This window comes from Schistocerca piceifrons, chromosome 1 (genome assembly GCF_021461385.2).
Source record: "Schistocerca piceifrons isolate TAMUIC-IGC-003096 chromosome 1, iqSchPice1.1, whole genome shotgun sequence".
Lineage (NCBI taxonomy): Eukaryota > Metazoa > Arthropoda > Insecta > Orthoptera > Acrididae > Schistocerca > Schistocerca piceifrons.
In genome coordinates, this window is record NC_060138.1 from 962,782,168 (window position 1) to 962,799,889 (window position 17,722).

Consider the following 17,722-nt stretch of genomic DNA (forward strand, 5'->3'; position numbering starts at 1 on the left):
ATAGTCAGTCAAGTTCAAAATTGTTCAAGGTTTATTCCCATAAGAGCTTAGTATAAGATTTAACCGAGGAGAGCAAAGAAAATTGGGGGTTTTCATATTACTTGAATCATTTTAAGTGACTAATAAAATCTTTGACATGGTTGCAGAGAAGCACATACCAGTTTTGGACGAAATTTTAAAACTTATTTGGGAAATGCTAGTTTTTCTTCAAGATTAGATGAGTGTTACTCATATTTCGCGATGGATGATCAAAAAACAGGAATTTTGGCAAGCTATTAAACTAATGTTAGTCTTTCCACATGTGAACGCAACAGTTGAGAGTGATCATCCATAAATATTGAAAACATAGTTAATTACTCGAAGAGCAGTAGAAAATGAAATAAAATTCCATCAGAGCGCTCAGAAAATACAAAAGGAAATTATTCTTAGAGATAATGAAACTTGAAGTGATGAGGAAAGTGAAGAAACGTGAGGCTTTGATAGAAGAACAAAAAGTCAGATCATTTCTTAAAAATGTATCACAATATTTCAACTTGTCATTTAAATAATTGTCATTTGACCTAATTGTTTAACTAATCCAGCAGTACATTCTTACACTTTCATTTTAATGACTTTGTGTCTTTTTTAAACCTACTCTCTGCATAGGAGACATCTACACAAATACAGGGTTAATGGGTATAAGTGCAGATATTTTTATTGGTGACTGAGAATGCTTTAGTGAACAATATTAAATCATTATTTATTTCCTTTGCAGACTAATAGTTATAGCTGTGAGTGGTAGTATGTTTTTAGGTGGTTAGTACCAACCAAGTATGTGTGGCAAGAGTAAGTCATCAATGCTTATTTTCCCCTGAGCAGCAGGTCAGGTATGGATGTGTGGACACACAATGGTTATCCTGTACTGACAGGTGTAGTGCATTTAATGGTGCTGTTGTGTTTGACACAGTGAAAAAAAAGAAAAAAAACAGCACATTGATGTCTGTACATATTAAGGTAACATATATAAAAATATTAACACTTATGCCTATTGCACCACGTAAATTAAATAAAATCATATATAGTAGCATGTCACTATGGTAGAATAAAACTAACAAAATATAGTGCTATGACTAATCTGCATTAAGTGCTAAAGAACTGAATTCTTTTTTTTACACTCTGTCATGACTAATCTGTGAATTTCTCCATCTCTGTAAATGACGTAACATATATAAAAATATTAACACTTATGCCTATTGCACCATGTAAATTAAATAAAATCATATATAGTAGCATGTCACAATGGTAGAATAAAACTAACAAAATATAGTGCTATGACTAATCTGCATTAAATGCTAAAGAACTGAATTCTTTTTTTTACCCTCTGTCATGACTAATCTGTGAATTTCTCCATCTCTGTAAATGACTGTTGGATAAACATGTGACTCTGAGTGACACTTGTCGGTTAGCTGATAGGTGTACCTGAAAGTGACAAAGGTTTACCAGAATAAAGGTTTAATGTTTTTAGAGGTTCAGCACATGAACTTCTTAATATTGGCAGTAGGATAGGTGTAGGTGTGGAACCAGTGTTCCGAGATGGCACATCATCAGTCACTAGTTTGCAGATACCCATCAGACTTGATTTGACTGCTCTTGGTTTATGCTTTAACATCAAACACTTTCTCTTTTATTTAATGGAAGTGTGACTTCATATTCAAAGTATTCCAAGAATTTTTCAAAATTTTGCCGTGTATATTACTCATAACATCAGTTCTACTGCTTTATGTACAGTGTTTCCGTGTAGTACTTCTAAGAGCCACACCTACCTCCCTGTTTTAGTTTAGCGGCTTAAACCATAGTCATTAAAAGCTAACAAAAGGTGCAGTTTATCACTTCATCAAGTGCTAGTGTACAAAATGTCAATTAACATTGGGGTCACATTGGCAATTCAGAATCACACCAGAGTCACCAAAAATGTTGCACATTAGAAAATCTGCTTTATTGCAACATTTAATAGCAGAGCATGAAAAGACATAAAACAGCCCAAGAATACATAGTGAGAACCAACACAAAGAATAATTACAAAAACCAAAGAATAAACAAACATTGGTGACAATATCGTGTAATTATCTTGAGTTACAAACATGTATGATGTAATGATGCACAATGGCTACAGTATCATATGTGCGGCACGGAACGAAGTGGAATTAAAATCAGGTCATAAATTCTTTTACAGAGTAACAGAGGAGTCAGAAAATTCATGTGTGGTCTTTATTGTAAAGAAAAAATTAAAAATAAACAATAGATGTTTCATGGGAATAATTCAAAATCTCTCAGCCAAATGCTAACATGGGATTTTTATGTGACAATAAGACAAGATATAAAGAATAACTCTCCAGTGGAAAACTTTGGATAACATACTAGAAATGACAGAAGTCATATGTTAGTTGAATTTACTGACAATGACAGCATGTTTGTCTGTAACATATTATTCAGGAAAAAAATAGTAAATGGACTTGGAAAAATGGAATTAAATGTGACCCTGACTTTTATTTTATGAAACATTAAAGTGAAGAAAGTGTACAGAATGTGACAGTCCTGAACAACTTTCTGAGTTGTAAATGGTCAAAGATTTGTAAGATAAAGAGTAAAAGTAGATATAAAGCTAGAAACAAACAAACTTGCTGGGCAGGAAATTATAAATGTAGATTACAGGAATTTATTTTTGAATACGTTTGTGCACCAGATTACATCATTTAAAAAGTCAATCATCCTCAAAACTGAAGATCACAGAAACTTAGACAAAAGGAGCAATATTTTTAAGATGCATAGTAAACAACTAAAGACGTTGCACTTCTGAAGAATGCACATGAAAAGAAAAGAAAACTTCAAATGCACACAGGCAACCTTTAAGGGGGAGTTGAGAATTGTAAGCAAACAATAATGAAAACAAGATAGTGTGTGCTGCATTGTAGAAAACACAAAACTGTTTTCAAGAAGATGTGAGAAGGGAGACACGCTGAACATTTAGCTAAAGAAAGAATTCCAAATAATAAGAGCATGAAGAAAACAAAACAGAGGCTTATGTTGGGCAGACATAATATATTATTAGTTAAAATTGCTGGTGGCATAGAAACATACAGCAGAAAGAAAATTATACAAGCATTCCATAATACATGGTAATAACATTCCAGAAGTAATGTTGCGGTGTATAAAGCAGTGCAGATTATGAAAAGTAGAAAGGTGCTGAGAGAACAGTGTTTCAATAGAAAAGGTTAAAGCTCAAGGCAGAATAATACAGAAGGAATTTTATAAGCAGAATGTATGTCCGAGGTCTCCTCCTGAACCCCTGGATTGATTTCAACAAAATTTGGCATAGAAACAGCAGGCCTCACAAGTATCACTACTGTGGGGTTTATAACCTCCTAGCTTATATAGGTGTGGAGATATGGGCAAAAATATGCTTTTTCCCAGCCCCTGGAATATAGTCTACCCTGCATGCTTGCATTCTGTATGGAAACAGTATTGGCCTGCCAAATCAGCTTGCTTTGCTTGGCAGCCTTCACACAAGGGAAAAATAAATGAGTTTCAAGCTCCTGATGTATAGCTTGCCCTGCTTGACAGACATGTTGTGGTAGCAGTATCATCGTGTTTGATTGAACTGTATTACAGGGGCTACTCATGCCAATGAGCATGGTTGGGGATAGGTTGAGATATATAGAGGAGGTGATGGACAGAGCAAGGGAGGAGGAGGAAACGGACGGAGAGAGGGGAGGAAAGGGGGAGGTGCATGAGGGAGGTAGAAGGTGTATGAGGAGGTGTGCAGGTGTGGAAAAGAAAGAGGGATAGGCAGAGATGGAAAGAGGGGGAGGGGTGATGGAGGATATGTTTGGGGGGGGGGGGGGGGAAGAAGATATAGTCAGAGAGAGGGTAGAGGAAAATGACAAAGAGAGGAGGGGAGGAGATGAAAAGACAGAGAGAGTGGGGAGGAGGAGATAGACAGATAGAGATGGGAGGATGATGGAGATGGGAGGATGATGTGAACAGACAAAGGAAGGAAGAGGCAGATACAGAGAGGGGAAGGAAGAGGTTTTTTCAATATGTGTGTCAAATGCATATGTGTGCGAAGCCACGAGGAAAAGGCTAGTTATTTTTATTTGTGAATGAAGGCAGTTCCACAAAACTGGAACAGTGCTACTCACAAGAAAGAGGACAGACAATACATAAAGACTATACAAATGTCTGCATCCTATTTGTAATGTAAAAGATATTTACTAAAATTCGTATTAACTACCAGAGGAAACATTATATTTAAATCAGACGAAATTCAAGTTGGCTGTAGAATATGATGTAGCACAACAGATGACATGCAATCTATAAATGAACTTACAGTGTGGGGCAATTAGTAGTATAGATTAACGCTTTGTGTAGAATTTGCAGAATTTGATTAAGTTCTTGTGGTAGTTTCAGTAAAATCTATTCTTGCAGTCTTTGAGAATCTGTCCTTTGATTCTCCCTAGGCATGGCCTTCACCTCAACAGGAAGGGAAGGGAAAACTGTCAGGGCTAATAGCAAATAATTTAAGGAGAGGCACTGTTACGAGTGGTAAACTACCAGTGGTTACAAGTGACAGATCAGCAATTTTTTTAGGGTAGGGAGGGCAGAAACTATAGGTGTTCAGAGACAGGCTGAAAATGACATTCACACTGATAAAACAGGCAGCCAGAAAGCAAATTTTAATGTTCGCAATTCATGCAGACAGCCTCTGATTGAAACTAGAGATACGCAAAAATTGGCAGGAAAATTAGGTTCATCCTGTTGTAATTTAGCCAGTGCACAAAATTAGTTATCATTATTGCATTAGAATATCTAAGGACTAAGGGGTAAGCTTAATGAGTTGCTTATTTGTGTTGAAGAATTAGAGTTGAGCAAACGAGTTGATACAATCTGCCTCTCTGAACATCATGTGACCACTGGTATAGATATGTTAAATATTACAGGATTCAAGTTAGCTTCTTACTTCTGTAGAAATGATGTGGAGAAAGAGGAGTTGCCACATTTGTCAGAAACTGTTCTGATTTCAAGAATATTGATATTAATAAATTTTGTTCAGACCAGCACTTAGAAGCTTGTGCAACAGAAGTAGTATTCCATAATAAGTCCTTTATAATAGTAGGTATATACATATCACCTTCAGGAAATTTTAACCTCTTCATAAAAAATCTGCTGTCCCATCTCATGGTAAAAAACAAGGTAATAGTGGTTGTTGGTGATTTTAATGTGGATTTATTGAAAAGCTCTGTCAGTGATCAATTATTGCAGTCAGTAACACTATCATCCAATTTAGTGCCTACTGTGAATTTTGATACTAGGATATGTAAATGGTCTGAGACTGCTATTGATAATATCTTTGTAGACAAATCTAGGGCAAAAAGTCATATCACAAAACCCATAGTAAATGGGCTATCTTATCATGAAACTTGTCAGGATAAAAAATCTGAGTACAGAAGGGTAATAAATAAGTCAAAAATTGAGAAATTCAGGAAATTGCTCAAAGACATGAACTGGATAGTTTTTTACAATACCTCCGACTCAAATGAAAAATACAAAGCATTCATTAATAAAGTTACCTCCACTTTTGAAAATTGTTTTTCCCTAAAGGTAAATCAAATCACACAAAAATAAAAAAATAAACTGTGAATCACACAAGGAATAATAAATATATTATGTGGAACAAAAAGGAGACTGTATCTACTATCTAGGAACAGCTCTTATGTTAGAATTGTAATGTATTATAAAGAATACAGCAAAATATTGAAGCAAGTAATCCAGAAATCGAAGCAGCTTTGTTATGAGAAAAAGATAATTACATCAAGCAACAAAATAAAAACTGCATGAGATATAGTGAAGACAGAGACAGGTGGTGGTGGTGGTGGTTGGTGTTTTGGGGGAAGAGACCAAACAGCGAGGTCATCGGTCTCATCGGATTAGGGAAAACAGGGAAGGAAGTCGGCCGTGCCCTTTCAGAGGAACCATCCCAGCATTTGCCTGGAGCGATTTAGGGAAATCACGGAAAACCTAAATCAGGATGGCCGGACGCGGGATTGAACCGTCGTCCTCCCGAATGCGAGTCCAGTGTGCTAACCACTGCGCCACCTCGCTCGGTACAGAGACAGGTGGGGCCAAAAAGGAAGAGGTACATATAGCTCTAAAACTAAATGAGACTTTGGTAACAACTACAAGTAGTGTTGCAAACCTCTTAAACAAGTACTTTATTTCGGTTACTGACAGCTTGGGATTATCAGTTTCGGTGAACAGTGCAGTGGAGTATATGAGACCAGTCTTTAAAAATAACTTCTGTAAAATGGAAATGACACATCTCCCAAAGAAGTAACATCCATCATAAAATCGTTAAAATCTAAGTTATCCAGTGGGTATGATAACATATCAATGAAGTTAATCAAAGAGTGCTCATAAATTGCTGAGTTCTGTCTTTAAGTTATTTGTGTAGTCAATCTCTTATCAGCGGAACATTTCCAGACTGGATAAAAAGGCTGAAGATAAGCCTCTTTTCAAGAAGGGGGATAAAGAGATACCATCAAACTATCGCCCAATTTAATTTTTGCCAGCTTTTTCAAAAATATTTGAAAAGGTTGTGTTCAAGCATCTCCTTAAGCATCTGACTGCAAATAATACAGGATGAGCACAAAGTCTTGCCTTGATTATAAAAGAATAACTGTTTGACGTAATAAGTTACAGTTGATGCCGTTACATAGGTCAGTGTTACTAGTTGTTGTGACCAATAGATGGTACTGGTGCTCCACAACACTGACATGATCTGTTAGGTCATGTTAGTTGCTGGCGAAATGGTGTCGAAGCAGGAGAAAGCGCAATGTGTGCACTGGTTTCACGAAACGAAATTACCCATCAGTGTTCAGCATAAATTTTGGGCTTCTTATTTACGCAGCCCTCCTGACGTTAAATCAATAAAGCAATGGTATGCAAAGTTTAACGAAACAGGGAGCATTGAAAATCGTCCTCTTAAGTGGCAGACCTCGTGTGAGTGATGCAACTGTTGATCGTGTTCGGCAGTAATTTCAACGGAGTCCGTCAAAATCAACTCGTCAAGCATCACGTGAACCTCAAATACTGCAAGCAAGTGTGGTGAAGATTGTACATAAAAGGCATAGGTTGCATGGTTACAAAGTGCAAATCGTGCAGTCCTTGCAACTGAATGATTTACTGACACTTGCTTAATTTGGAACTGAGATTCTCAACAGGATTGATGGTGCTAACGATTACTTAAATCGCATATGCTTTACCGATGAGTCCACCTTTCATGTCAACGGAATTGTAAATAGGCACAATGTCCATATATGTGGTTCAGCGTCTCCACATGCTACTGTACAGTTACAGCGAAAAAGTGAACGTTTGGTGCGGCCTCATGCATACCAAGGTTTTTGGACCATTTTTCTTCACTGAAAAATCCATTACCACTAACATTTTGCAACAGTTCATTGCCCCATAGTTAGAATATCAACCATGGATACTTTTCCAGCAAGATGGAGCACCCCTCCACTGGGCTTTGATAGTGCATGATTTCCTGGATGAAACATTTCTGGATTGGTGGATTCGAAGCAACAGTGCAGCACCCTGGCCACCCCGCTCTCCAGACATTATATCCCTTGACTTTTTTTTCTGGGGCTATATCAAGAACAGAGTCTTTGTCACACCATTTGCCGACATTGACAAATTGAAGGCTAGGATACAAGCTGCTGTGTTTAGTGTGACAGAACACATGTTACGAAATACCTGGCGGGAACTGTAATACCGCCTTGACATTCTCTGAGTTACCAAGGGAGCACATGTTGAGGTTTACTAACGTAAGTGGTCTTAAAAAATACTAGTAACACTAACCTATGTAATGGCATCAAATATAAATTATTATGTCAAATGGTTATCCTGTAATAAATTGTTCTAATCAGGGCAAGACATTGTGCTTACCCTGTATATTGTTCAAGTCACAGTTTGGATATCTTAAGGATTCTGATATGGAGAAAGCTATTTGCACTTACAGTGAGAATGTAATGTACTTAATTCATTAGATAATAAATTAGAGGCTACAGGCATTTTCTGTGATCTGTCAAAAGCCTTTGACTGGTGAACCGCAGCATTTTCTTAAGTAAATTAGAATATTATGGTGTCACCGGCAATGCTGCAAAATGGTTTGAGTCTTATCTATCTGCCAGGAAACAAAGGGTGTCATTGCAAAATTCCTGTGCAGTAAGCAATCGGTCTTCATCTGACTGGGAATTAATTACATGTGGTGTTCCTCAAGGTCCCATCTTGGGTCCATTGGTTTTTCTTGTGTACATTAATGACCTCTCATCTGTTACATTGCCAGATGCTAAGTTTGTTTTGTTTGCAGATGATACAAACATTGCAATAAGTAGCAAGTCAAGTACAGATTTAGAAATAGCTGCTAATCAAATTTTCACTGTCATTAAAGTTTGAGAAGACTCACTATATGCAGTTCAGAACCTGTAAGAGATTTTCTTCCAGCATGTGTATAACATATGAAGACCTTCAGATCGAAGAGGTTGACAGTGTTAAATTTCTGGGATTGTTGTTGTTGTTGTTGTGGTCTTCAGTTCTGAGACTGGTTTGATGCAGCTCTCCATGCTACTCTATCCTGTGCAAGCTTCTTCATCTCCCAGTACCTACTGCAACCTACATCCTTCTGAATCTGCTTAGTGTATTCATCTCTTGGTCTCCCTCTACGATTTTTACCCTCCACGCTGCCCTCCAATACTAAATTGGTGATCCCTTGATGCCTCAGAACATGTCCTACCAACCGATCCCTTCTTCTGGTCAAGTTGTGCCACAAACTTCTCTCCTCCCCAATCCTATTCAATACCTCCTCATTAGTTATGTGATCTACCCATCTAATCTTCAGCATTCTTCTGTAGCACCACATTTCGAAAGCTTCTATTCTCTTCTTGTCCAAACTATTTATCGTCCATGTTTCACTTCCATACATGGCTACACTCCATACGAATACTTTCAGAAATGACTTCCTGACACTTAAATCAATACTGGATGTTAACAAATTTCTCTTCTTCAGAAACGCTTTCCTTGCCATTGCCAGCCTACATTTTATATCCTCTCTACTTCGACCATCATCAGTTATTTTGCTCCCCAAATAGCAAAACTCCTTTACTACTTTAAGTGCCTCATTTCCTAATCTAATTCCCTCAGCATCACCCGACTTAATTAGACTACATTCCATTATCCTTGTTTTGCTTTTGTTGATGTTCATCTTATATCCTCCTTTCAAGACACTGTCCATTCCATTCAACTGCTCTTCCAAGTCCTTTGCTGTCTCTGACAGAATTACAATGTCATCGGCGAACCTCAAAGTTTTTATTTCTTCTCCATGAATTTTAATACCTACCCCGAATTTTTCTTTTGTTTCCTTTACTGCTTGCTCAATATACAGATTGAACAACATCGGGGAGAGGCTACAACCCTGTCTTACTCCCTTCCCAACCACTGCTTCCCTTTCATGTCCTTCGACTCTTATAACTGCCATCTGGTTTCTGTACAAATTGTAAATAGCCTTTCGCTCCCTGTATTTTACCCCTGCCACCTTTAGAATTTGAAAGAGAGTATTCCAGTCAATATTGTCAAAAGCTTTCTCTAAGTCTACAAATGCTAGAAACGTAGGTTTGCCTTTCCTTAATATTTCTTCTAAGATAAGTCGTAAGGTCAGTATTGCCTCACGTGTTCCAGTGTTTCTACGGAATCCAAACTGATCTTCCCCGAGGTTGGCTTCTATTAGTTTTTCCATTCGTCTGTAAAGAATTCGTGTTAGTATTTTGCAGCTGTGACTTATTAAGCTGATAGTTCGGTAATTTTCACATCTGTCAACACCTGCTTTCTTTGGGATTGGAATTATTATATTCTTCTTGAAGTCTGAGGGTATTTCGCCTGTTTCATACATCTTGCTCACCAGATGGTAGAGTTTTGTCATGACTGGCTCTCCCACGGCCGTCAGTAGTTCCAATGGAATATTGTCTACTCCGGGGGCCTTGTTTCGACTCAGGTCTTTCAGTGCTCTGTCAAACTCTTCACGCAGTATCGTATCTCCCATTTCATCTTCATCTACATCCTCTTCCATTTCCATAATATTGTCCTCAAGTACATCGCCCTTGTATAGACCCTCTATATACTCCTTCCACCTTTCTGCTTTCCCTTCTTTGCTTAGAACTGGGTTTCCATCTGAGCTCTTGATATTCATACAAGTCGTTCTCTTATCTCCAAAGGTCTCTTTAATTTTCCTGCAGGCGGTATCTATCTTACCCCTAGTGAGATAGGCCTCTACATCCTTACATTTGTCCTCTAGCCATCCTTGCTTAGCCATTTTGCACTTCCTGTCGATCTCATTTTTGAGACGTTTGTATTCCTTTTTGCCTGTTTCACTTACTGCATTTTTATATTTTCTCCTTTCATCAATTAAATTCAATATTTCTTCTGTTACCCAAGGATTTCTACTAGCCCTCGTCTTTTTACCTACTTGATCCTCTGCTGCCTTCACTACTTCATCCCTCAAAGCTACCCATTCTTCTTCTACTGTATTTATTTCCCCCTTTCCTGTCAATTGCTCCCTTATGATCTCCCTGAATCTCTGTACAACCTCTGGTTCTTTTAGTTTATCCGGGTCCCATCTCCTTAAATTCCCACCTTTTTGCAGTTTCTTCAGTTTTAATCTACAGGTCATAACCAATAGATTGTGGTCAGAGTCCACATCTGCCCCTGGAAATGTCTTACAATTTAAAACCTGGTTCCTAAATCTCTGTCTTACCATTATATAATCTATCTGATACCTTTTAGTATCTCCAGGGTTCTTCCATGTATACAACCTTCTTTCATGATTCTTAAACCAAGTGTTAGTTATGATTATGTTGTGCTCTGTGCAAAATTCTACCAGGCGGCTTCCTCTTTCATTTCTGTCCCCCAATCCATATTCACCTACTATGTTTCCCTCTCTCCCTTTTCCTACACTCGAATTCCAGTCATCCATGACTATTAAATTTTCGTCTCCCTTCACAATCTGAATAATTTCTTTTATTTCATCATACATTTCTTCAATTTCTTCGTCATCTGCAGAGCTAGTTGGCATATAAACTTGTACTACTGTAGTAGGTGTGGGCTTCGTGTCTATCTTGGCCACAATAATGCGTTCACTATGCTGTTTGTAGTAGCTTACCCGCATTCCTATTTTCCTATTCATTATTAAACCTACTCCTGCATTACCCCTATTTGATTTTGTGTTTATAACCCTGTAGTCGCCTGACCAGAAGTCTTGTTCCTCCTGCCACCGAACTTCACTAATTCCCACTATATCTAACTTCAACCTATCCATTTCCCTTTTTAAATTTTCTAACCTACCTGCCCGACTAAGGGATCTGACATTCCACGCTCCGATCCGTAGAACGCCAGTTTTCTTTCTCCTGATAACGACATTCTCTTGAGTAGTCCCGGCCCAGAGATCCGAATGGGGGACTATTTTACCTCCGGAATATTTTACCCAAGAGGACGCCATCATCATGTAATCATACAGTAAAGCTGCATGCCCTCGGGAAAAATTACGGCTGCAGTTTCCCCTTGCTTTCAGCTGTTCGCAGTACCAGCACAGCAAGGCCGTTTTGGTTATTGTTACAAGGCCAGATCAGTCAATCATCCAGACTGTCGCCCTTGCAACTACTGAAAAGGCTGCTGCCCCTCTTCAGGAACCACACGTTTGTCTGGCCTCTCAACAGATACCCCTCCGTTGTGGTTGCACCTACGGTACGGCTATCTGTATCGCTGAGGCACGCAAGCCTCCTCACCAACGGCAAGGTCCATGGTTCATGGGGGGAAGCAAGGATTACAACTCGATAATAAATTCAGTTGGGAAGGACATACCACAGAATTGCTTAAGCGCCTAAACAAGTCTGTATTTCCAGTGAGAATGATGTCAGATGTAGGAGATATAAATATAAAAAAAAGTGCATACTTTGCTTACTTTCACTTTGGGGCAACTCATCAAATGGAACAAAAGTTTTTAGGGTGCAAAAGCGTGTGATAAGAATCATTTGTGGTGTAAATTCAAGAACATCATGTAGAAACCTGTTCAAGGAACTTTGTATTCTAACCACTGCTTCTCAGTATATTTATGCCTTAATGAAATTTGTTGCAAGTAAAACATCTCTATTTCCAACCAATAGCTCAATACATAGTATGAATAGGAATAAGAACAATCTACATAAAGACCTAATATCACTTACCTTGCTAAAAAAAAAGGGGTCCAGTATTCAGGAACACACATTTTCAATAAATTACCAGCAACCATTAAAAACTTTGTTTCAAATAAAACACAGTTTGAACAGAGTTTGAAACACTATGTATATCAATGTTGCAGATTCCCTTAGACCTCATCATGATAATGAGAAATTAAAAATTGACAGAATGGGATAAGAGTCGTACAAGAAGAGTCTGTATCGCAAAAATTCTTCTTATTTTCAATACAACAACTGGTAAAAGGAAGAGAAAGACTAAAGATAATTAACACATCTGAATCATCTTCATTTTGCTTATGCCATGTTTAACTCAGGTTGACATAAACTTCAGCAAGTAATATAAAAACTAAATAGAGCAGATTTGGAAAAAAGCCTTAAAATCAGTTATAGAAAGCTGAAAATAATGCATAACCTGCTCACTGAAAATGAAGTTTTACACATTAATAAAGAAGTTGCAGAATCAGTTCGTAGGTTTTAAGTATTTATGTCAACTGAAAACAGTGGCCGAGCGGTTCTAGACACTACAGTCTGGAACCGCCTCAGGCATGGATGTGTGTGATGTCCTTAGGTTAGTTAGGTTTAAGTAGTTCTAAGTTCTAGGGACTGATGACCTCAGAAGTTAAGTCCCATAGTGCTCAGAGCCAATTGAATTGAAAACAATGACTGGCTGAACAGGAAAAATACAGAAACCGAAGCATTAAAAAACAACTACCTTAACTGCTTTGATAAATTAAATACAGTTTTAAAAGTAAGCTTCCAGTGTCTCCAAAACAGAAAGTTTACAAATAGTGTGTAATAACAGTTTTGACTTATGGCAGTGAGAAAGAATTTTTTAATGAGAGCGGAATTCAGAAACTGAGTAACCATTTAAGAAATGCATGTTGTGAATTACTAGGAGGGGCACCAAAACAAACAAATGGATAGGTTAACATATTAGTGTGGAAGGTGTAATTATGACTGCAAGGGAAATGATGTTGGGTGGGACATGCAGCCAGGCAAATATACAGGGTGTTCCAGGAGGAATGGTCAGAATTTAGGGATATGACAAGTGATCTTCTGAGACAAATAGTCTACTAAACAGGGACTTTAAAATGCATACCTTAAGAGCTACAAGCAGTTGTTCATTTTCAGTCCTGTGAAACACAACTCTTCTACTGAACAAGTATTCATAGCTCTTAAGGTATGCAGTTTAGAGCTGTGTTTGCCAGACAATTTTTTTCTTCTTTTGGTCCATACTATCTCCTCCCAATATATGAAAAACAAAGAGCTTACAGTAGAAGAGATTTGTTTCACAGTATTAAATATGAAGTAGTCATCTAGAGCCCATGTATACCAGACTTTATTGTTTCGAGTGATGGTTCCTATCGTAACCCTGTATATTGACCATTGCTCCAGGGACACTGTGTATAGTGGATGGAACAAGGAAACATTCTCCCAGATTCCAAGACATTAACAAAGGCTCAAGATGGCATGCTAATGGTAGATGAGTAGATGACATTAGTAAACATGCAGAAAACACACACACTTTCAAACATACACAACTCACACATTCATGGCCACTCTTGTCTCCAGGCACCTACTTTTAAATGAACTTCAAAAGTGTGTGTGTCTGCTTCTCAGTGCCTTCTGTATGTGGTGAGTAGCAATCTGTTCAAGTTCATTGTTGATCATGATAATGACAGTACAATTTATGTATAATTCTCTCCTTCTCCTTGTTTTCCTCCTCTGTCTTCTTCTTCTTCTCCTCCTCCTCCTCCTCCTCCAGGGACGATACAACCAAACACATTTGATGTGAACCAGATTCTTCATTTTCCTACCATTAGAAGAGTTGTAACTAATTATATTTACGTGACCTTTGGCTTGTGTTCTTACAGGGGAGGCAATGTTTCTTCCATGAACTCTTCCATGCTCGTGGTAACATTCTCATTTGCTATTTTGGAGCAGTGACATTTAAGTGGACTCTTCTCATATACAAAGCTGTATAGCTTTAAAGTGCTGTGAAAAAATTCTTTTCTCATTTTTTGTACAGCAATAATATATTTTTGTACCAAACTTACAGACATTTTAATGAAAAACTGGTGTTGTTAGAGATGTTTTTGGTACTGGTTTAAGTTTATGGTTGACTGTTATGGTTGAATGTTACTTAATTCTATTGTTAATGTTGTAAAGAGCTCAATATGCAGCCTCAGATGTTATTATATAAAATCCTATGTAAAATATTTTGACATGTTATATTTTGTGAAATATTGAATTATATAACATCACAGTAAGTTGCTGAGGTGTAGAGATTTATATTGTGTGTTTTTGCACAAGGTGTATCTGTATCTTATTGATTACCATGTTGTACATCATACTTGAACATTTTGCATTCTTTTTTCTTCAGTAAATGAATATGTTGTGTCTTTGAAGATTTATGAAAGTTCTCATTGCATAAATATATGTTTTGAACATGAGACAGAACTCACACAAAATGGGAGAGGGGGGGGGGGGGGGGGTAGTCTTTTGTCCTGGCTTTATAACTGAAAGCTGATAGAATTTTTTTTTGGGAACAAGGTTGTTTATTAGGCATGATAATATACAATAACATCTCCTTGTACATCAATAACACCTTCTAAAGCTCCACTTATCTTACACCATACATTCAGTCTCTCTTCTGCGTTATTCTTCCTCCTTTTCCTCGTGTACAAAGAGAATGGTTTATAATTCTTCCATTTTGTAAATAATGGCAAGAAATTTGTGTTAGCTTTAAAGTATATGAAAATTGAGCACATTTCTTTTACAAGGTTCTGCCTAAAGATACTGCATTTTTTGTATATCATATTTGCTACATAGTTCTGCTGAAAAGTGTCCAACAGTTTAAACAGCTATTTGACTACTGCCCTCCCCACACCTCAAATAAATAACTAAATAAACAAACAAATGAAATATTGGAGCCTGGAAAAATTGTGAAGAAGATTGAGGCTTTACTACATTTTCATGTTAAAAGCTGGTATCTGGGCAAATCACATTAGATTTCAGGTTGGGATTCTGTCTGACTGTGTGTGCGTGTGTATGTTTTTTTTTTAATAAGGAGGGGGAGGGGGGGGGGAGGGAGAGAGAGAGAGAGAGAGAGAGAGAGAGAGAGAGAGAGAGAGAGAAATGAGTTTTGTTCAAAAGTATCACTCCTTTACTTTGATGCTTGTGATATTCATTGTTGACCTCATGATTATAAGTAAAAGTTTATGACAATCCTTTTTCACTATTTCTCTACTTCCTTACATTTATGGAAGAATGTGAATTCAGACTGAGCATAGTTTTGGAAGATTGTATGATTGATTATTTAAGGTAGCTCGTATCTATGTTTGTGTATGATGTTTCCAAAGAAGAGACATCTGCTATATTTCACTGCTGAAACTGCAGATTATAATAATGCTCATTTGTTCCACTGGGTTCAGATATGTTTGCATTAAGAGTTCCATTTAGTGCAAAAGATTGTACAAAGGTTAGACTAGTGTCTGTAAGGAAGAGTGGGTCATACCATCATGCAATATGGTTCAAAGTCTTTCTTTCATTTCTAATGTCTTAAACTGTTAGTTGTTAAATACTTCAAGTTTCCGAATGCTGATGAATTGCTGTTTGTTCAGCAAATAAATTCTTATCTAAATTTTTGACTTGTTGAGAAACTGAGTCAGTTTTGTACTGTGAGAAATTGTAAAACTGCTGTTTTTCACTATTCATATACTGTGCATCAAAGTTATGACAAAAAACAGTTCATGATTTTTTTTAGTGTGTTATCATAAGTAGAACAGAGTTGATGAAATATTCCTCTTTCTCTTCTGAGGTTTACAGGTTTATTACGCCAATAAAAAAATAATTTTACATTGCATTCAAGCCATATTATTATACTGAGCAAATGTTGTCATTTTTTGTAATGTTTTGTATCCAGGAAGTTCATTTTGACTTATTAAATATTTTGTAATAAAGTATCTGAGAAAAGAGATGTTTTACTATTCTGTATTAAATGGAAAATTGTTTACAGCAGATCACTGTATATTCTTCCCACCTCTGAAACTGGGCAAAATAATTGTGTGGTAGTAGAAGGGAGAATTAATTTACCCTTTATGACAAATGGCTCTGCTGGAGATTTTAAATTCTGTTGATGTATTCTAATAACATTGTGTAGTGGCAGCAATTTTGTATCGCAACCATATGGAGATGGTAGTGACATGCTCATATAGCTGAATGTGCTGTGTTCTAGCATAAGAAAGATGAAGGTGAGACATATCCAGATGGAATCCAGATGTTGGTTTGACAACTATTGGTCAGGCACACAAGCCTGAATGTGGTTTTTAGATGGTTTTCACATTCGCTTAGGCAGATGCTGGGCTGCTCCTCAGTCACTGCCTCAGAAAATATAAAACACAAACACTTATAATACAATAACACAGGACAAAGTTTGCTCGATTCAGGGACAGGTGCTACCCGTGGCTTTCCTACCGTAGACTAACTGATGCTTTTGGCAGAAAGACCTTTCACCCACGTAGAAAATATAAAAATAATAAATTTAGCAAATCTCAAAAAATACTGGAAACTGGAATAAACACTAGGGAACAGAAAGACCATGGAGATGATTGTACAGGGTGATTCAAAAAGAATACCACAACTTTAGGAATTTAAAACTCTGCAACGACAAAAGGCAGAGCTAAGCACTATCTGTTGGCGAATTAAGGGAGCTATAAAGTTTCATTTAGTTGTACATTTGTTCGCCATTTCAGCCAATAAAGTTTTTGGTCCCTTTTTCTTCGAAGGTGCTACTGTAACTGGACTACAGTATCTGGAGATGTTAGAGAATTGGCTGTTCCCTCAGCTCGAACAAGAAGCACAACAATTCATATTTCAGCAGGATGGAGCGCCACCACATTGGCACTTATCTGTCCGTAACTACCTGAACGTCAACTACCCGAGGCGATGGATCGGCCGCCAGGCAGCCCGTGACAGAGCACTTCATCACTGGCCTCCAAGAAGCCCTGATCTTACCCCCTGCGATTTTTTCTTATGGGGGTATGTTAAGGATATGGTGTTTTGGCCACCTCTCCCAGCCACCATTGATGATTTGAAACGAGAAATAACAGCAGCTATTCAAACTGTTACGCCTGATATGCTACAGAGAGTGTGGAACGAGTTGGAGTATCGGGTTGATATTGCTCGTGTGTCTGGAGGGGGCCATATTGAACATCTCTGAACTTGTTTTTGAGTGAAAAAAAAACCTTTTTAAATACTCTTTGTAATGATGTATAACAGAAGGTTATATTATGTTTCTTTCATTAAATACACATTTTTAAAGTTGTGGTATTCTTTTTGAATCACCCTGTATTAGATAGACATGTACTCCAGCAGTTGGCTGTGAAAGTGAGTAGTTTATAAAG

The 17,722-nt window shown here is 37.5% G+C and overlaps 1 protein-coding gene across 3 annotated transcripts in view; it reads left to right on the forward strand.

Annotated features, from left to right (window-relative positions):
* The window catches only part of LOC124730383 (TBC1 domain family member 13), a 237,540-nt gene extending 221,303 nt beyond the window's left edge, over positions 1 to 16,237 (forward strand). For all 3 annotated transcript variants that reach the window (XR_007008528.1, XR_007008753.1, XM_047248505.1), the window contains one exon: positions 14,192 to 16,237. The gene's annotated coding sequence lies outside the window, so the exon portion shown is untranslated. The remainder of the gene's footprint in view (positions 1 to 14,191) is intronic.
* Positions 16,238 to 17,722: the final 1,485 nt, after the last annotated feature.